At 43.4% G+C, this 19,061-nt stretch overlaps 1 protein-coding gene across 1 annotated transcript in view; it reads left to right on the top strand.

Annotated features, from left to right (window-relative positions):
• The first annotated feature begins 14,776 nt into the window (after nucleotides 1-14,776).
• TEP1 (telomerase associated protein 1) overlaps nucleotides 14,777-19,061 on the top strand; it is a 148,718-nt gene continuing 144,433 nt past the window's right edge. Inside the window, exon 1 of the mRNA XM_056528586.1 lies at nucleotides 14,777-14,870. The gene's annotated coding sequence lies outside the window, so the exon portion shown is untranslated. The remainder of the gene's footprint in view (nucleotides 14,871-19,061) is intronic.

Genomic DNA, 19,061 nt, shown 5'->3' with positions numbered 1-19,061 from the left:
ACACTACACTAACACAAAAAATAAAATAAAAAGTAAAAAACACTACATATACACATACCCCTATACAACCCCCCTCCCCTCCCCAATAAAAATGAAAAACATCTGGTACGCCATGTTTTCCAAAACGGAGCCTCCAGCTGTTGCAAAACAACAACTCCCAGTATTGTCGGACAGCCGTTGACTGTCCAGGCATGCTGGGAGTTTTGCAACAGCTGGAGGCCCCCTGTTTGGGAATCACTGGCGTAGAATACCCCTATGTCCACCCCTATGCAATCCCTAATTTAGGCCTCAAATGCGCATGGCGCTCTCACTTTGGAGCCCTGTCGTATTTCAAGGCAACAGTTAAGGGTCACATATGGGGTATCGCCGTACTCGGGAGAAATTGGGCTTCAAATTTTGGGGGGTATTTTCTGCTTTTACCCTTTTTAAAAATGTAAAGTTTTTGGGAAAAGAAGCATTTTAGGTAAAAATTTTTTTATTTTTTTTTACATATGCAATAGTCGTGAAACGCCTGTGGGGTATTAAGGTTCACTTAATGCCTTGTTACGTTCCCCGAGGGGTCTAGTTTCCGAAATGGTATTCCATGTGGGTATTTTTTGCGGTCCTGGCACCATAGGGGCTTCCTAAATGCGACATGCCCCCAGAGCAAAATTTGTTTTCAAAAAGCCAAATGTGACTCCTTCTCTTCTGAGACCTGTAGTGCGCCAGCAGAGCACTTTTCACCCCCATATGGGGTGTTTTCTGAATCGGGAGAAATTGGGCTTCAAATTTTGGGGGGTATTTTCTGCTTTAACCCTTTGTATAAATGTAAATTTTTTGGGAAACCAAGCATTTTAGGTAAATTTTTTTTTTTTTTTTTACATATGCAAAAGTCGTGAACACCTGTAGGGTATTAAGGTTCACTTTACCCCTTGTTACGTTCCCCGAGGGGTCTAGTTTCCAAAATGGTATGCCATGTGTTTTTTTTTTGCTGTCCTGGCACCATAGGGGCTTCCTAAATGCGGCATGCCCCCAGAGCAAAATTTCCTTCAAAAAAGCCAAATGTGACTCCTTCTCTTCTGAGACCTGTAGTGCGCCAGCAGAGCACTTTTCACCCCCATATGGGGTGTTTTCTGAATCGGGAGAAATTGGGCTTCAAATTTTGGGGTGTATTTTCTGCTATTACCCTTTTTAAAAATGTAAAACTTTAGGGAAACCAAGCATTTTAGGTAAAAAATATATATTTTTTTTTTTACATATGCAAAAGTCGTGAATCACCTGTGGGGTATTAAGGTTCACATTACCCCTTGTTACGTTCCCCGAGGGGTCTAGTTTCCAAAATGGTATGCCATGTGGGGTTTTTTTTTAGTTCTGGCACCATAGGGGCTTCCTAAAGGTGACATGCCCCCCAAAAACCATTTGACGCTCCTTCCCTTCTGAGCCCTCTACTGCGCCCGCTGAACAATTAACATAGACATATGAGGTATGTCCTTACTCGAGAGAAATTGGGTTTCAAATACAAGTAAAAATTTTCTCCTTTTTACCCCTTGCAAAAATTCAAAAATTGGGTCTACAAGAACAAGCGAGTGTAAAAAATGAAGATTGTGTATTTTCTCCTTCACTTTGCTGCTATTCCTGTGAAACACCTAAAGGGTTAAAACGCTTACTGAATGTCATTTTGAATACTTTGGGGGGTGCAGTTTTTATAATGGGGTCATTTGTGGGGTATTTCTAATATGAAGACCCTTCAAATCCACTTCAAACCTGAACTGGTCCCTGAAAAAAAGCGAGTTTCAAAATTTTGTGAAAAATTGGAAAATTGCTGCTGACCGTTGAAGCCCTCTGATGTCTTCCAAAAGTAAAAACTCATCAATTTTATGATGCAAACATAAAGTAGACATATTGTATATGTGAATAAAAAAAAAATTATTTTGAATATCCATTTTCCTTACAAGCAGAGAGCTTCAAAGTTAGAAAAATGCAAAATTTTCAAATTTTTCATCAAATTTTGGGATTTTTCACCAAGAAAGGATGCAAGTTACCACAAAATTTTACCACTAAGTTAAAGTAGAATATGTCACGAAAAAACAATCTCGGAATCAGAATGATAACTAAAAGCATTCCAGAGTTATTAACGTTTAAAGTGACAGTGGTCAGAATTGCAAAAAATGGCCGAGTCCTTAAGGTGAAAAAGGGCTCAGTCCTTAAGGGGTTAAATGTTAGGGGTTATGAAACCCTCTTGGGTACTGCGAATGCCTGCTCCTGACTCATCCTGTGTCTTTAAGAAACTACTTGGCTCACTGATGCTTCTGGCCTTGGGCCTTTAATTTTTGGATATTTAGCAGTAGCAAAATACATGCTTCATGCAAATTTTAACATTGATCTTTAGTGAAGGGGTTATGAAACCCTCTTGGGTACTGCGAATGCTTGCTCCTGACTTATCCTGTGTCTTTCAGGAACTTCTTACCTCACTGATGCTTCTTGCCTTGAGCCTTTAATTTTGGGAAGTTTAACAGTAGCTAATACATGCTTAATGCTAATTTCGACAATGATCTTTAAATACTCGGCGCTTTGCCAAGGCCATTGCCTACCCCGCCAGGGCCGATCCGAGGACCTCACTAAACCATCCAATCGGTAGTAGAGACAGGCGGTGTGTACAAAGGGCAAGGACTTAATGAACACGAGCTTATGACCTGCACTTAGTTGGAATTCTTCTTTCATGGCAAATAATTGCAATCCCTATCACGAACGGGGTTCAGTGGGTTACCCGCACTAGTCAGTGAAGGATAGACATACGCTGGTCCCTTCAGTGTAGCACGCGTGCAGCCCCGGACATCTGAGGGCATCACACACCTGTTATTGCTCGATCTTGTGATTGATCGTGCAATGTAAGGGGTTATGAAAGCCTCTTGGGTACTGCTGATGCCTACTCCTGACTGCTCCTTTGTTTTTCAGGAACTACTTGCCTTCATGATGCTTCTGGGCTTGGGTCTTTAATTTTAGGATTTTCCAGAATAATAACCAATACACCATTGAACACTTGTTGTGTGTGATTTTGTAATTAAAATTTTCAAAAATAATACGGAGATGGATGACCTATGCTTCTTTATTTCAGAAAACATTACTTTAGAGAAGAATGTCTTTTTGTGGCCCACCGTCCTGCATTATAGAGTCTTCTGGACTCTTGGATATGCGCTTGTTCTTAAACAAAGGTACAAAAAAAAAAATGGTCCAGTCAGGGCAATGGAGACGTTGTGCCTACATCTCACGGCCACATGAGCCCTGTGGGGGCTTGTTGGATTTGGTCCTTCGTACCCACGCACTGGGGTCCGGGACACTCAAAGTTTGATTTAAATTTCAAATGAGAAAATCAGACATTTCAATGGTCTCCTCATGCATCAGCCAACTCCAGGCTGTGTCATTCAGGCAATATATAGTTTACTGATGATGCTGCTGGGCCTGGGTCTGGGAATTTCAAATTTTATCATAGGTAGCACCCGCTATGCAAAATCTTCGGTTTAAATTTCTAAATTCAGCTTTTAATCTTGGGGATTGTGAAGGCCTAGTGCCTACTCATGCTGCTGGCAACTCCGGGCTGTGCCATTCATCCACTATACGGTCTCCTCATGCTGCCAACACCTCCACGCTGTGTCATTCAGCCACTATATGGTGTCCTCATGCTTCAGCCTCATCCAAGCTGTGTCATTCAGCCACTATATGGTGTCCTCATGCTTCAGCCTCATCCAAGCTGTGTCATTCAGCCACTATATGGTGTCCTCAAGCTGCCAACATCTCCACGCTGTGTCATTCAGTCACTATATGGTCTCCTAACACTGATGCTACCACCAGGCTCTGTCATTGTGCTGCTGTGCGGCTGTGATTCTACAAGCGATGTCTGTAATCTGCATATTATTCTGAATAACAGTATTATTTTACTACCCCAGCACACTCCATATGCATTTTAAAACACAGCAAAGTGTTCTATACCCCTATTGAGGCTGTCTGTAGGCTAGAAATACCCTTTTTAAATATAGATTAGTCACGAAAAAATTCGGATCAAAACAAACTTTTTCGGAAAATTCAGCGAATCGGCCGAATCGAAATTTCAAAAGTTCGCTCATCTCGGTCAATATAATCAGTCAATATACTCGGATACAACCAAGTGTCAAAATACATTACATTATGATCATACATACAGATCCTCCTATATAATCTATATATAAAACTCAACGTGTGTGTGTGTGTGTGTGTGTGTGTGTATGTATGTATGTATGTATGTATGTGTGTATGTTCCACAAAAACTTCCAAACGGCTAAAGATATTAACATGAAACTTGGCACACATGTTACTTATATGTCAACAACAAACATAGGCTAGGTGATTTAACCCTTACTCACCCCCATTTGCTAGGGGCAGGGTTTATGTTTAAAGTCCTATATAAGTCTATGGGAAATATATGTTACTGCATGACTTCCAAACGGCTGGAGATATTTCAATAATACTTGGTCATATGTTACTTATATGTCCACTTAAAATATAGGATAGTTAATTTAACCCTTAACTACCCACATTTGTGAGGGTCGGGGGTTTTGTTTAAAGTCCCATGCAAATCAATGGGAAATGTATGTTCTCACACAACTTCTGTACGGCTGGAGATATTTCAATACCTGGTACATATATTACAGGTCGGGATATGAGGACGGGATGAGAGGTCGAGATAGGAGGTCGAGATAGGAGGTCAAGATAGGAGGACGGGATAGGAGGTCGAGGTAGGAGGTCGGGCTATGAGGTGGAGATAGGAGGACAGGATAAGAGGTCGAGGTAGGAGGTCGGGATAGGAGGTCACGATAGGAGGGCGGGATAGGGGGTTGAGATAGGAGGACAGGATAGGAGGTCGGGATATGAGGACGGGATAGGGGGTTGAGATAGGAGGTCGGGATAGGAGGACGGGATAGGAGGTTGAGATAGGAGGTCGGGATAAGAGGTGGAGATAGGAGGACGGGATAGGGGGTTGAGATAGGAGGACGGGATAGGGGGTTGGGATAAGAGTTCGGGATATGAGGATGAGATGTGAGGTCGGAATAGGAGGTCGGGATAGGAGGACGGGATAGGAGGATGGGATAGGAGGACGGGATAAGAGTTTGGGATATGAGGATGAGATGTGAGGATGGGATATGAGGTTGGGATATGATGACGGGATAGAAGGTCGGGATATGAGGACAGGATATGGGGTTGGGATATGACAACAATATATGAGGACGGAATATGAAGTCAAAAGCTTCTTCCTTTGTTTATTTTCCTCCCCAACAAGGATTAGGAAGGAAAAACCGGGCAACGCCGGGTACTCAGCTAGTCTATATACCGTATATAAAACTCAACGTGTGTGTGTGTATGTATGTATGTTCCACAAAAACTTTCAAACGGCTAAAGATATTAACATGAAACTTGGCACACATGTTACTTATATGTCAACAACAAACATAGGATAGGAAATTTAACCCTTACTCACCCCCATTTGCCAGTGGCGGGGCTTATGTTTAAAGTCAATGGGAAATATATGTTACTGCATAACTTCCAAACGGCTGGAGATATTTCGATAATACTTGGTCACATGTTACTTATATGTCCACTTAAAATATAGGATAGTTAATTTAACCCTTAACTACCCCCATATGTGAGGATCAGGGTTTTCTTTTTTTTAAAGTCCCATGTTCCCATATAATTTCCGTACGGCTGGAGCTATTTCATTACCTGGTACACATATTACGAGTCGGGATATGAGGACGGGATGGGAGGTCGGGATGGGAGGACGGGATAGGAGGACGAGATAGGAGGTCGGGATAGGAGGTCGGGATATGAGGACAGGATAGGAGGTCTGGATAGGAGGTTGGGATAAGAGGTCGAGATATGAGGACGGGAAAGGAGGTCGGGATAGGAGGATGGGATAGGAGGTCGAGATATGAGGACGGGAAAGGAGGTCGGGATAGGAGGATGAGATAGGAGGTCAGGATCGGAGGTCGAGATATGAGGACTGGAAAGGAGGTCGGGATAGGAGGTCGAGATAGGAGGACGGGACAGGAGGTTGAGATAGGAGGACGGGATATGAGGATGAGATAGGAGGTCGGGATAGGAGGACAAGATAGGAGGACAGGATAGGAGGTCAGGATAGGAGGTCAGGATAGGAGGTCAGGATCGGAGGTCGAGATATGAGGACAGGAAAGGAGGTCGGGATAGGAGGTCGGGATAGGAGGTCGAGATAGGAAGACTGGATAGGATGACGGGATAGGAGGTCTGGATAGGAGGTCGGGATAGGAGCTCGAGATTGGAGGACGGGATAGGAGGTCGGGATAGGAGGTCGAGATAGGAGGACGGGATAGGAGGTCGGGATGTGGGGTTGGGATATGACAACAATATATGAGGACTGCATATGAAGTCAAAAGCTTCCTCCTTTGTTTATTCTCCTCCCCAAAAAGGATTAGGAAGGAAAAACCGGGCAACGCCGGGTACTCAGCTAGTATAATGTATAAAAGCCTATATACAAATCTCTTAGGGGAAGAAGGGGGCTCCACATTTCCTGATCATGTAGTTTCATTCTCTATCCAACCATACATTCAGATCATTACATAGTTCCACGTTACTGTCTGTTTATAAACAAAGCTAGTGTGCATTTGCACTCTGATGTACCGTCATAGGCATGTGATCTCCTGTTCATGACTCCGCTATACTTCTGCACACATTCTAACTACACTGAAACTACACTGCGCTTGCGCAAGCCTTCAGTGCTTGCACAGTGTATGTCTCAAAGGACTCCAGTTTCCCGCAGCTGCACAAAGTGGCAAGCTCTGCGCTGGAAATCATTGACTGAAAACACTCTAAAGACTAAACATATGAATAGGGGCAATAGATATTGCATGGATGACAGGACATATATAACCACAGATGCTGTGAAATACATATACAGTACAATATTTATATGGGTGGACTATATATGGCAATGGGGAATCCCCTTTCCTCCGGGTCCAAGATGTGTTAAAGTACTAGAGCCTGCAATAAAGTTAAAAAAAGACACCTATAAATATGCATCACATATAAAATCAATAACGTTACATACTTACTTACCCCCTAGTCACCTGTTTAGTCTTCAGAGTGTTTTCAGCCATCCATTTCCAGCACAGCGCTTGCCACTTTGCGCAGCTACAGGAAATCGGAGTCCTTTGAGACATACACTATGTGAGCACTGATGGCTTGGGCCATAGTGGAGTCATGAATGGGAGATTACATGCCTATCAGAGCGCACAGAGCATTGTTTACAAACAGACAGTAATGTGGAACTATGTAAGATCTGATTGTATGGTTGGATAGAGAATAAAACTACATGATCAGGAAATGTGGAGCCCTCTTCTTCCCCTAAGAGATTTATATATAGGCTTTTGGTTGTATATAAGGATCTCTAAGTATGAACATAATGTAATGCATTTTGACACTTGGTTGTTTCACATGACCGATTAGAGTGAGTGGGCTAAACCACTAATCATTAGTGTTGCTCGCGAATATTCGCAATTCGAATATTATTCGCGAATATCGCATATTCGCGAATTCGCGAATTTCGCGAATATAGCGCTATATATTCGTAATTACGAATATTCGTTTTTTTTTTTTTTTTTTTTTTCTTCACAGTACACATCACAGTGATCATCCCTCTCTGCTTCCAGCTTGTGTGGTGTAAAGAAGGCTGTAATACTACTGTGTGAGACTGACGCGCGAAAATTCGCATATACGAAAATTCGCATATGCGAAAATTAGCATATACTAATTTTCGCATATGCGAATTTACGCGCGTGTTAATTTTGTATATGACAATATTCACATATGTTAATTTCCGCATACGCGAATATTCGCATATGCGAAAATAAAACGAGAATATAACGAATATTCGCGAATATATGACGAATATTCGTCCATATATTCGCGAATATTCGCGAATTCGAATATGGCCTATGCTGCTCAACACTACTAATCATTAGAATATGAAACATGTAATACAGTAGAATCTCCCAATAGCAGACATTCACTTTTTATAAAAAATAAAAAAACATCCGCTATTGAGAAAAAAAGGTTCAAAAATCTTTCTAAATGAACGAATACTGTACTGTACTTACTCCAGAGTGCAATTACCTATAAAACATGATAAAATGCAATATTACAGTATAATCTCCCAGTGCTATTTAATCACCCCTTATGACCCCCTGTACCATTTCATTCCCCCTTTATATCGTGTGCCACTTTATTCCCTAGTGCCAAATCATTCCCCCTTACTCCCTGTGCCACATAATTTCACTTTAATCCCCCTCCCCTGTGCTATTTTATTCCCCCTTTATTCCCTCTTTACCACTCTCTGTGCCATTTCATTCCACCTTTATTGTTCACAGATGCAAAAATGAAGCATACTTACTGCGAAGTATGGAGGAGGCTCAGTTATGTTTTAGGGTATGGTCCCACTTACAGCTTATACAGTGTATTACACGCTGTGCAAAATCATCTGCAGCAGAGGGAAATATGCTGCGTATTCTCAGATGATCGTATACACAGGCAAGCCGGCAGCAGCCCTACATTTTCAATTGGAGGCAGGCTGCGCATTAAAGTCTTGCCGGCGCGTGTCTCCGCCTCCAATCTTCACAGAAAACGCAAGGCTGCTGCCGGCTTGCCCTGTGTTTATGATAATCTGAGAATACACAGCAAATTTCCTGCTGCTGCAGTCTATTTTGCACAGTGTTAAATACGCTGGATAAGTGGTATATGGGACCGTACCCTTAGGGTACCCACATACTTGGTATCACCGCGTGCGTAATTATCTGAACTATTCAATTATTGCATGGTGAATGGCGTAAACGCAAAAATAAAATCCAAACGCCGAAATTGCTAATTTTTGGTTAGATTACATCCCCCCCAGTAAAAAAACATGATAAAACGTGATCAAAAACACAGAAATACACAAAAGTGTACAAAAAAAAAACCCCTATATAAGTTTGGTATCATTGGAACCGTACTGACCCATAGAATAAAGATAGCATGTCATAATTACCGTATTTTGAACTGAAAAAATGATTGCCCTACAAAATTGTGCAATTCGTATTTTTTTCAATTTGCCCTACATATAATTTTTTTCCTGGCTACGTAAGTTATCGGTCTTAGAAGGTAAGGAGGAAAAAAAAAACGTGAGCCAGAAAAAAAAAATTTGTTGGGTCATCTGCAGTATGAGTGGGTTTCGTTTTTGTCTCTTGTCAAGTTTGCCACTAATAATCACAAAAGATTATTGTATTGGGATGTCTCCTTCAGATTGTGTCGGTTGGTTTCATCCTCGGTTTACTTCTTGATCTGATTCCAAAATTAGCAATCCTGATGATAATTCTATGGTTTAATTACTGTTGCACAGCATGGGACCTATCATAAGCCATCATCAGATGGCTTACATAGATCAATGTAATGCTTTTGCATTACACTGATTCATGAAATCTTTGCTCTTTTGCTAAGGCCTGCCAAAGGTAGCCTTAAGCAATCATAGAGCCAGGGAAGACGCCAAGGACAAGGTAAGGCCTCGGGCTTCCCTAGCAACCCATAGCCCCCTCCTAGACACCAGTGAATAGCGGCATTTAATGTTTAAATGCTGTGATCTGTATAGATCACGGTATTTAACCAGTTGAATTATGGACATTGGAGCGATCTCCATTATCTGTAATTACCGGCAGATGTCCGCTGCTGATAGTAGCTGACATCTCCCAGTTATGACACGGACCTCGTCCGCGCCATGTCCGCTCACCCGACCCATGACATACATGTATCAGGAAGGGGTTAAGTATTGTTTAACATTTTGATTCATCCTCTCTGCCCCCCCCCCCCCCCGTATCAGACAAAATATTAACTGGAATACCATGGTAACAAACTATATCGTTATTGAAAATATTTGCAAGAACCTTGGCCAAAAGGAGTCTTTTCAATGGAACTAGATGACATTGTGTGCTAAATCTATCTACCATCACCCATAATACCATCATTTCCCTCCAAGAGGGGCAGATCCATCATGAAATCGATAATGAAATCCAAATATGTGGGTCCATGGTCTATCAGGAATGAGCAATGAGCACAACTCTCCTGCATACCGAGTAGGGGGGGGGGGGGTTTGTCTCGGGCATAAGTCTCACAGGTGAATACAAAGGGTAGGCTGCTAAAAACTCCTTTGCACCAAATTTTTATTTCCTGCAATACCTAGATACCTGCTAGGGGTGATGTATTGCATGCATCGAGGACTCTGAGGCAGAGTTGAGAAGGTACAGTTTGTCAGACACTGTTTTTAGGAGTACTGTTCTCTGATCAGCCCTAATCTTACACGTAAGATGTGGTAATATGGTAGAAACCACAAGACCCTGGGGGTATGGTCTCAGGGTTGGGTTAGAAGGCTTACTTGGCACAAAACTTCTAGACAAGGTGCCATTTTCACATTTTTGGAACCTGGTTGATACGTACTGACAAAATCAAACCTGGTAAAGTACAAGGCCCATCGAGCTTGGCGTGGATTGATGTGTTTTGCCGATTCCAGGAAGGGTATATGTTTATGGTTAGTAATAACTGTAACTGTATGCATAGCTCCTTCCAAGAAATGGTACCACTCCTCAAAAGCCCATTTGATGGTCAACAATTCTCTATTCCTCATGTCATAAATGCATTCAGCAGAAGAAAATTTACGCAAAAAAAAAAAAAAGACACAAGGCCACAAATGAGTGTGAGAACGAGTTCCTTGTGGGAGAACTGCTCCAACACCTACTAAAGAGGCATTAACCTCCACAGTAAAGGGATTTGTCAAGTCTGACTAAATGAGGACAGGAGCAGTAGTGAAGTTTTTCATAAGATTCTCAAAAGCCTCTATAGCCTTAGGCTTCAGGCCAAATCCACCCCTGTAAGTGTCAAGTCAATTAATGGTTTGGCAATCACAGAAAATGTTTGTGTAACTTTACAATAATAGTTTGTGAACCCCAAGAACCTCTGTAGGGCTTTCAGTGAAGTAGGATGTACCCAGTCTGTGACAGCCTGGACCTTAAATGGGCACTGTCACCAACTTTATTTTTTGATATGTTGTAGTACTTATGTACTAAAACATATCTCTAATATACTTTTATAATTTTTTTTTTCATTAAAAAGGTTTAATTTACAATTAAAAAACGGCCACTGAAAAAGGACTGATTTTGGAGTGGCAATCAGTCCTTTTTCAGTTAGGCTGCACTCGCTCCCTGCCTGTCAATTAGACAGGCGGGAGCGAGCACATTTGCTCCCCGGCCACTGGCTGGGAGACCACTCCTCCCGCACATCGCTGCCACCGCCTCGTTGCCGCCACTGTCCCTGCACGCCCGCTGCCAGACTCTGCAGTAACTGCAAGTGTAATGAGGGAACGGGGTATGCGGGGCGGGGGGGGGGGGGTTGGGGGCTGAGGAGTGAACGGGCTAGTGCCGTAGCGGGGGGGGGGGGTACGGGCTAGCAAAAAAAAAAATAGGATGGTGGGAGCTACCCTTTAAACATCTTATAAGCATTAGTGTAACACTCACATTTCAGAAGACAGGAACATCGGTGGATGTGGATCCGCTGGACCTGTGTGGCAGATGACTCGGACCGTACCAGGGAGTGGAATCTAAGGTGTTGCGGGTTTTCACCAGGGATGGACTTGCAGTGGAAGGCGGCACCCAGGTCGCTACCCCTGGCATGGCTCGACCACACAGCGGCTGAGGAGATGCGAGGCACAGGAGGGATAAGGCAGCTCATAGTCAGGACAGCAGAAGGTCAGGGCAGGCGGCACAGTAGCGTAGTCAGGACCTAGCAGGAGGTCAGTAGGCAGGTGGCAGAGGAGCAAGGTCAGGTCACAGAGCAAAGGATCAGATACATAGCAAGGCAATGCTCAGGAATGCTTTCTCTCAGGCACAAGGCAACAAAGATCTGGCCGGGAAGTGTGGGAGGAGGAGGAATTTATCAATGAGCCACAGGTGTACTACACCAATGAACGCACTGGCCCTTTAAAACTTAAAGCTCTGGCGTGCACGCCCTAGGGGACAGGGACACGCGCGCCAGAGCAGAGAGGCGGGGGCAGGAGAAGCACCTGGTGAGTGATGGACTGGGATTCGCATGCAGACGCGTCCTTTGATGCGAATCCCAGCCCCGCTAACAGCAGCAGCTAACAGTACCATGTGCTCACAACTAGCGTGTGTGGCCGGAGCACATAACGTTACAATTAGGAAACAAAATGTAACAAAACTTGTACTCCAAAGAGACAGTTCTCAAGTTTAGCAATCACTTGATTTTGACATTAAATCTGAAGCACACTTCTCTAGTAAATTAATATGTCATTTAAATATACCACTAGAAATTTACCCCAAAACTTACAAAAGATGTCCGTTATAAGATTCTGAAAGACAGCTGAAGCATTACTTAACCCTTCCCTCCTTGGTTTGTTTTGACCTTAAAAGGGTACTTTGGTGAAAAACATATTCAACTGGTGCCAAAGATTTGTACATTACTTCTATTTAAAAATATTAACCCTTCCAGTACTTATTAGCTGCTGTATGCTCCACAGGAAGTTCTTTTCTTTTTAAATGTATTTTCTGTCTGACCACAGTGCTCTCTGCTGACACCTCTGTCTGTCTCAGGAACTGTTAAGAGCAGGAGCAAATTCTCCATAGCAAACCTATCCTGCTCTTGACAGTTCATAAAACAGACAGGTGTCAGCAGAGAGCACTGTGGTCAGACAGAAAAGAAATTCAAAAAGAAAAAAAAATCCTCTGTAGTTATCAACAGCTGATAAGTACTGGAAGGATTAAGATTTTTAAATATAAGTAATTTACAAATCTGTTTTACTTTCTGGCAGTTTTATTTTTATTTTTTGCAAAGACGCAAATAAAAATGCTCATTCTGCCGCATGTTCCTGGTACCAGTTGATTATATAAAAAAAATGTTTTTCAGAGTCCCCCCTTTAATAACCAAGCCCCATTTTTAAAATCTGACTTCTGTCTCTTTGTGTGGTAATATCTTTGGAATGCTTTTACAGACTGAAGCGATTCTGAGATTTTTTTTTTTTGTTACACAATGGGGGGGAGATTGATCAAAACTTGTACAGAGGAAGAGTGGTGCAGTTGTCCATAGCAACAAATCAAATGGCTGCTTTCATTTTTCACAGGCCTCTTTAAAAATGAAAGAAGCAATCTGATTAGTTGCTATTGGCAACTGCACCACTCTTTCTCAACACAATTTTAACACAATTTTTGATTGATCTCCCCTATAGTATTTTTTACTTTTTTGAAAAATGTTTTATTAATTTTCCAATATAATTGGAAGAAGAATGAGGCAGGACAATCCCGACATGGTACATCTTGATAAATCGACAGTTACATAAAAACATAGGCCCAAATTTATCAAAGAATGTCTACGGTAGAGCTATTTTCCTACGTTTATTTGAGTGGTGGGTTTCACTAGCGTTCATCTTATTTATCAAGAAGGTGCAGCAGGATGATGAATTTTGCGCAGTCCAATGGTGAAAAATTCTATACCGTTAGCAACAGTTTTAAAAGTTATATGACTCTGCAATATACTTACTTAAACCAAGTGGAACGGAAAGTAGCTTTTTTCCTGGTTTTCCTCTGGACAGGAAGTGCTGCATAATTCAGCATGTCAACCCACGCATTCTCTTCACCCGCGGCCATTTTGAGGTCAGCTTGTCATTTCTCTCTGCTCTGCTGCCCGCCCCGTGCACGGCTTCGCCCGGCCCATTCATTATACCCTCTCCCCCTGTACAGCCCCTCTCCTCCACAATGCAGATTGGCTCTGTAGTCAGAGCCAATCACTGATGCTTCGCTGCGCAAGCGCAGCATACTCTAACCCATGAAAAATTCTGACCGCAGAGCCCGAGGTCTGCAGGAGATAAGCCACGCCCCTCACCCCCCCCCCCCCCCCTCCCAGAGGATGGAGAGTGCAGCTCTTCATAATACAAGAAGACAGGGGGAGAATGAGGACTTACACCAGTGGTCCTCAACCTGCGGACCTCCAGATGTTGCAAAACTACAACTCCCAGCATGCCTGCTAGGAGTTGTAGTTTTGCAACATCTGGAGGTCCGCAGGTTGAAGACCACTGACGTACACAGCTCCTTCACTCCCCTGCTCTGTGTTTTCCCCGTGAAAACTTGAAACCTACCCGTGATAAATGAGGTTGTGTGTAGACAGAGCTGGGGGAGGGGAGGGGCTGTGTACGTCCTCATTCTCCCCCTGCACTGTCTTCTGCTCTGTGTGTACTATGTAGACAGAGCAGGGGAGGGAAGGAGCTCTGTACGTCAGTGGTCTTCAACCTGCGGACCTCCAGATGTTGCAAAACTACAACTCCTAGCAGACATGCTGGGAGTTGTAGTTTTGCAACATCTGGAGGTCCACAGGTTGAGGACCACTGGTGTAAGTCCTCATTCTCCCCCCTGCATATTATGCATCTTGTATCTTTTTATGTCAGGATAGCGCAGCTTGTAATGAATGGGCGTATATACAATGTCAGTCGGCATAGCAATGTGTGTGCTGTGATTGGTGCAGCTATGAGGACTGTGATTGGTGAGCACTAGGAAGGGCAGTGACTTAGCATAGTAGGGGGTGTTAGAGGACGGCTTGGGGGCGTTATTTTATTGTATGGGGGCGTAGATTATGTTTTGTACTTGGGAGGAAGTCGGCTGTGTGAGAGTGAAAAGGATCATGGGAGCTGAGCTCAATAATCAGGAAGTACAGGGATTTTCACTGCAGCATATCTCACAAATGGGAGCGGTCAGACAAATAATGAAAAGTGCTGTGTGATGATGGAGACAAGGTCTACATTGTGGCAGGTACTTCATTTCGTTTTTTTCACTATTGGATATCTCCTTTAATTTCACAGAGCTGACTCGACATTTTTACTTGCATTTTAGACGCTACAATTAAATTTGATTGCGGTGTCTTAGGCGTTAAAGCCGGGCATCACCGTGATCGGTGATGTCTGGCATTAGAGATGGGTCCTGGTGGCAGATAGCTGCCAGGACCACCCAGCTATGACCTGCACTCGGCTCCTGAGTGTGTGTCAAGAAGGGGAGTGGGACGCTGTCATCCACAAGAAGTTAAAGGTTGAATTGCGCAAGGTAGAAGTGATTCCTACTTTTGACAAAAGTTGCAAATGATAAATATGTGACCACTGCATGGTCAAAAAGAAAAAGTTGTACGGGTAGGCAAAAAAAAGTGAAACTGTCTATATCAAAAGATGCATAAAAGTCGCTAAATATGCTGCTTGCGCCTGAACTGCGCCAAAACATAGACAAAATAAATGCTCTAAAAGCAATGATAAATCTCCCCCATAGAGCCACATGACCATGTGCAATGACATTGACCTAATCATAATAACATGAAGTAGAGTTATTTAAGCAACATAACAAACCCCAGGGGCCAGCCAAGCCCCTAGTCAGATACCAAGTTGTATTTTTTAAAGGGTCCATCACCTTAGTAATTTTAGGGGAAGAAAACAAGAATTAGACAACAAATGCATTTAGTACTTGGTAAATCTTGGTTGCTATATTAAGTGGGTTTTTTTTTGGGAAAAACTCCTAAAGTTTGTAAAACTAGTAAAAAAGTTAGCATTTTTCTAGATTAGAAATGTTCTGCTCATAGGAGAAAAAGTCATGCCAAATAAATGAATTATTAAATTTACATCTGCAATATGTCTATGTGTAGGCATTCTTGGTTAAACATCCTTTCACTTTTTAGGACATTAGAAGATTCATAAGTTAACTCCTTAAGGACCAGGCCATTTTACGCCTTAAGGACCGGAGCGTTTTTTGCAATTCTGACCACTGTCACTTTAAACATTAATAACTCTGGAATGCTTTTAGTTATCATTCTGATTCCGAGATTGTTTTTTCGTGACATATTCTACTTTAACTTAGTGGTAAAATTTTATGGTAACTTGCATCCTTTCTTGGTGAAAAATCCCAAAATTTGAAAATTTAGCATTTTTCTAACTTTGAAGCTCTCTGCTTGTAAGGAAAATGGATATTCAAAGTATATATTTTTTGGGTTCACATATACAATATGTCTACTTTATGTTTGCATCATAAAATTTATGAGTTTTTACTTTTGGAAGACACCAGAGGGCTTCAAAGTTCAGCAGCAATTTTCCGATTTTTCACAAAATTTTCAAACTCGCTATTTTTCAGGGACCTGTTCAGGTTTGAAGTGGATTTGAAGGGTCTTCATATTAGAAATACCCCATAAAAGACCCCATTATAAAAACTACACCCCCCCAAAGTATTCAAAATGACATTCAGTAAGTGTATTAACCCTTTAGGTGTTTCACAGGAATAGCAGCAAAGTGAAGGAGAAAATTCAAAATCTTCATTTTTTACACTCGCATGTTCTTGTAGACCCAATTTTTGAATTTTTGCAAGGGGTAAAAAGGAGAAAATTTTTACTTGTATTTGAAACACAATTTCTCTCGAGTAAGCATATACCTCATATGTCTATGTTCATTTTTCAGCGGGCGCAGTAGAGGGCTCACAAGGGAAGGAGCGACAAATGGTTTTTGGGGGGCATGCCGCATTTAGGAAGCCCCTATGGTGCCAGGACAGCAAAAAAAAACACATGGCATACCATTTTGGAAACTAGACCCCTCAGGGAACGTAACAAGGGGTAAAGTGAACCTTAATAACCTACAGGTGATTCACGACTTTTGCATATGTAAAAAAAATATATCTATTTTTTACCTAAAATGCTTGGTTTCCCAAAATGTTTACATTTTTAAAAAGGGTAATAGCAGAAAATACCCACAAAATTTGAAGCCCAATTTCTGCCGATTCAGAAAACACCCCATATGGGGGTGAAAAGTGCTCTGCTGGCGCAGTACAGGTCTCAGAAGAGAAGGAGTCACATTTGGCTTTTTGAAAGCGAATTTTGCTCTGGGGGCATGCCACATTTAGGAAGCCCCTATGGTGCCAGGACAGCAAAAAAAAAAACACATGGCATACCATTTTGGAAACTAGACCCCTCGGGGAACGTAACAAGGGGTAGTTTGAACCTTAATACCCTACAGGTGTTTCACGACTTTTGCATATGTAAAAAAATATATATTTTTTTTACCTAAAATGCTTGTTTTCCCAAAAATTTTACATTTTTAAAAAGGGTAATAGCAGAAAATACCCCCCAAAATTTGTTAGGCAATTTCTCCCGAGTACGGCGATACCCCATATGTGACCCTAAACTGTTGCCTTGAAATACGACAGGGCTCCAAAGTGAGAGCGCCATGCGCATTTGAGGCCTAAATTAGGGACTTGCATAGGGGTGGACATAGGGGTATTCTACGCCAGTGATTCCCAAACAGGGTGCCTCCAGCTGTTGTAAAACTCCCAGCATGCCTAGACAGTCAACGGCTATCTGGCAATACTGGGAGTAGTTGTTTTGCAACAGCTGGAGGCTCCGTTTTGGAAACAGTGGCGTACCAGACGTTTTTCATTTTTATTGGGGAGGGGAGGGGGGCTGTGTAGGGGTATGTGTATATGTAGTGTTTTTTACTTTTTATTTTGTTTTAGTGTAGTGTAGTGTTTTTAGGGTACAGTCGCATGGGCGGGGGTTCACAGTAGTTTCTCGCTGGCAGTTTGAGCTGCGGCAGAAATTTTGCCGCACCTCAAACTTGCAGCCCGATACTTACTGTAATCCTCCGCCCATGTGAGTGTACCCTGTACATTCACATTGGGGGGGGGGGGGGGAACATCCAGCTGTTGCAAAACTACAACTCCCAGCATGTACAGTCTATCAGTGCATGCTGGGAGTTGTAGTTTTGCAACAGCTGGAGGCACACTGGTTGTGAAACACCGAGTTTGGTAACAAACTCAGTGTTTTGCAACCAGTGTGCCTTCAGCTGTTGCAAAAGCTACAACCCCCAGCATGTACGGACAGCGGAAGGGCATGCTGGGTCTTGTAGTTATGCAACAGCTGGAGGCATACTACTTTGGCTGGGGATGCTGGGGATTGTAGTTATGCAACAGCTGGAGACACACTGGTTTGCTACTTAACTCAGTGTGCCTTCAGCTGTTGCAAAACTACAACTCTCAGCAGTCACCGACAGCCAACGGGCATGCTGGGAGTTGTAGTTATGCAACCACCAGATGCACCACTACAACTCCCAGCATGCACTTTAGCTGATTGTGCAAGCTGGGAGTTGTAGTTACACAACAGCTGAAGGTACACTTTTCCATAGAAAGAATGTGCCTCCAGCTGTTGCAAAATTACAAGTCCCAGCATGCCCATAAGGGAATGCTGGGAGTTGTGGTGGTCTGCCTCCTGCTTTTGCATAACTACAGCTCCCAGCATGCCCTTTTTGCATGCTGGGAGCTGTTGCTAAGCAACAGCAGGAGGCTGTCACTCACCTCCAACGATCCTCGCCGCACAGGTCAGTCCCTCGTCGTCTCCGCCGCCGCCGCTGCTCCTGGGGCCCCGATCCCAACAGGGGCGCCGGGGATCGGGGTCCCCAGCACCCGGGGTGCACGTCCCGCACCCGCTCACGTCCTCCGGAAGAGGGGTGGAGCGGGTTGCGGGAGTGACACCCGCAGCAGGCGCCCTGATTGGTCGGCCGGTAATCCGGCCGACGAATCAGGGCGATCGTGAGGTGGCACCAGTGCCACCTCACCCCTGCTGGCTCTGGCTGTTCGGGGCCGTCTCTGACGGCCCCGATCAGCCAATAATTCCGGGTCACCGGGTCACTGGAGACCCGATTGACCCGGAATCCGCCGCAGATCGCTGGACTGAATTGTCCAGCGATCTGCGGCCATCGCCGACATGGGGGGTCATCATGACCCCCCTGGGCGATATGCACCGATGCCTGCTGAACGATTTCAGCAGGCATCGGGGACCGGCTCCGCTCCAGATGGTTGTGGGGGTCGGTAAAACACATGACGTTCTCATACGTCATGTGTCCTTAAGGACTCGGAAATGGAGACGTATGAGAACGTCATGTGTCCTTAAGGGGTTAAGCAGCAATTAAACACATTTTCAAGAAT

Source organism: Hyla sarda, chromosome 1 (genome assembly GCF_029499605.1).
Source record: "Hyla sarda isolate aHylSar1 chromosome 1, aHylSar1.hap1, whole genome shotgun sequence".
NCBI lineage: Eukaryota > Metazoa > Chordata > Amphibia > Anura > Hylidae > Hyla > Hyla sarda.
This window is presented reverse-complemented; position numbering and strand designations above follow the sequence as displayed.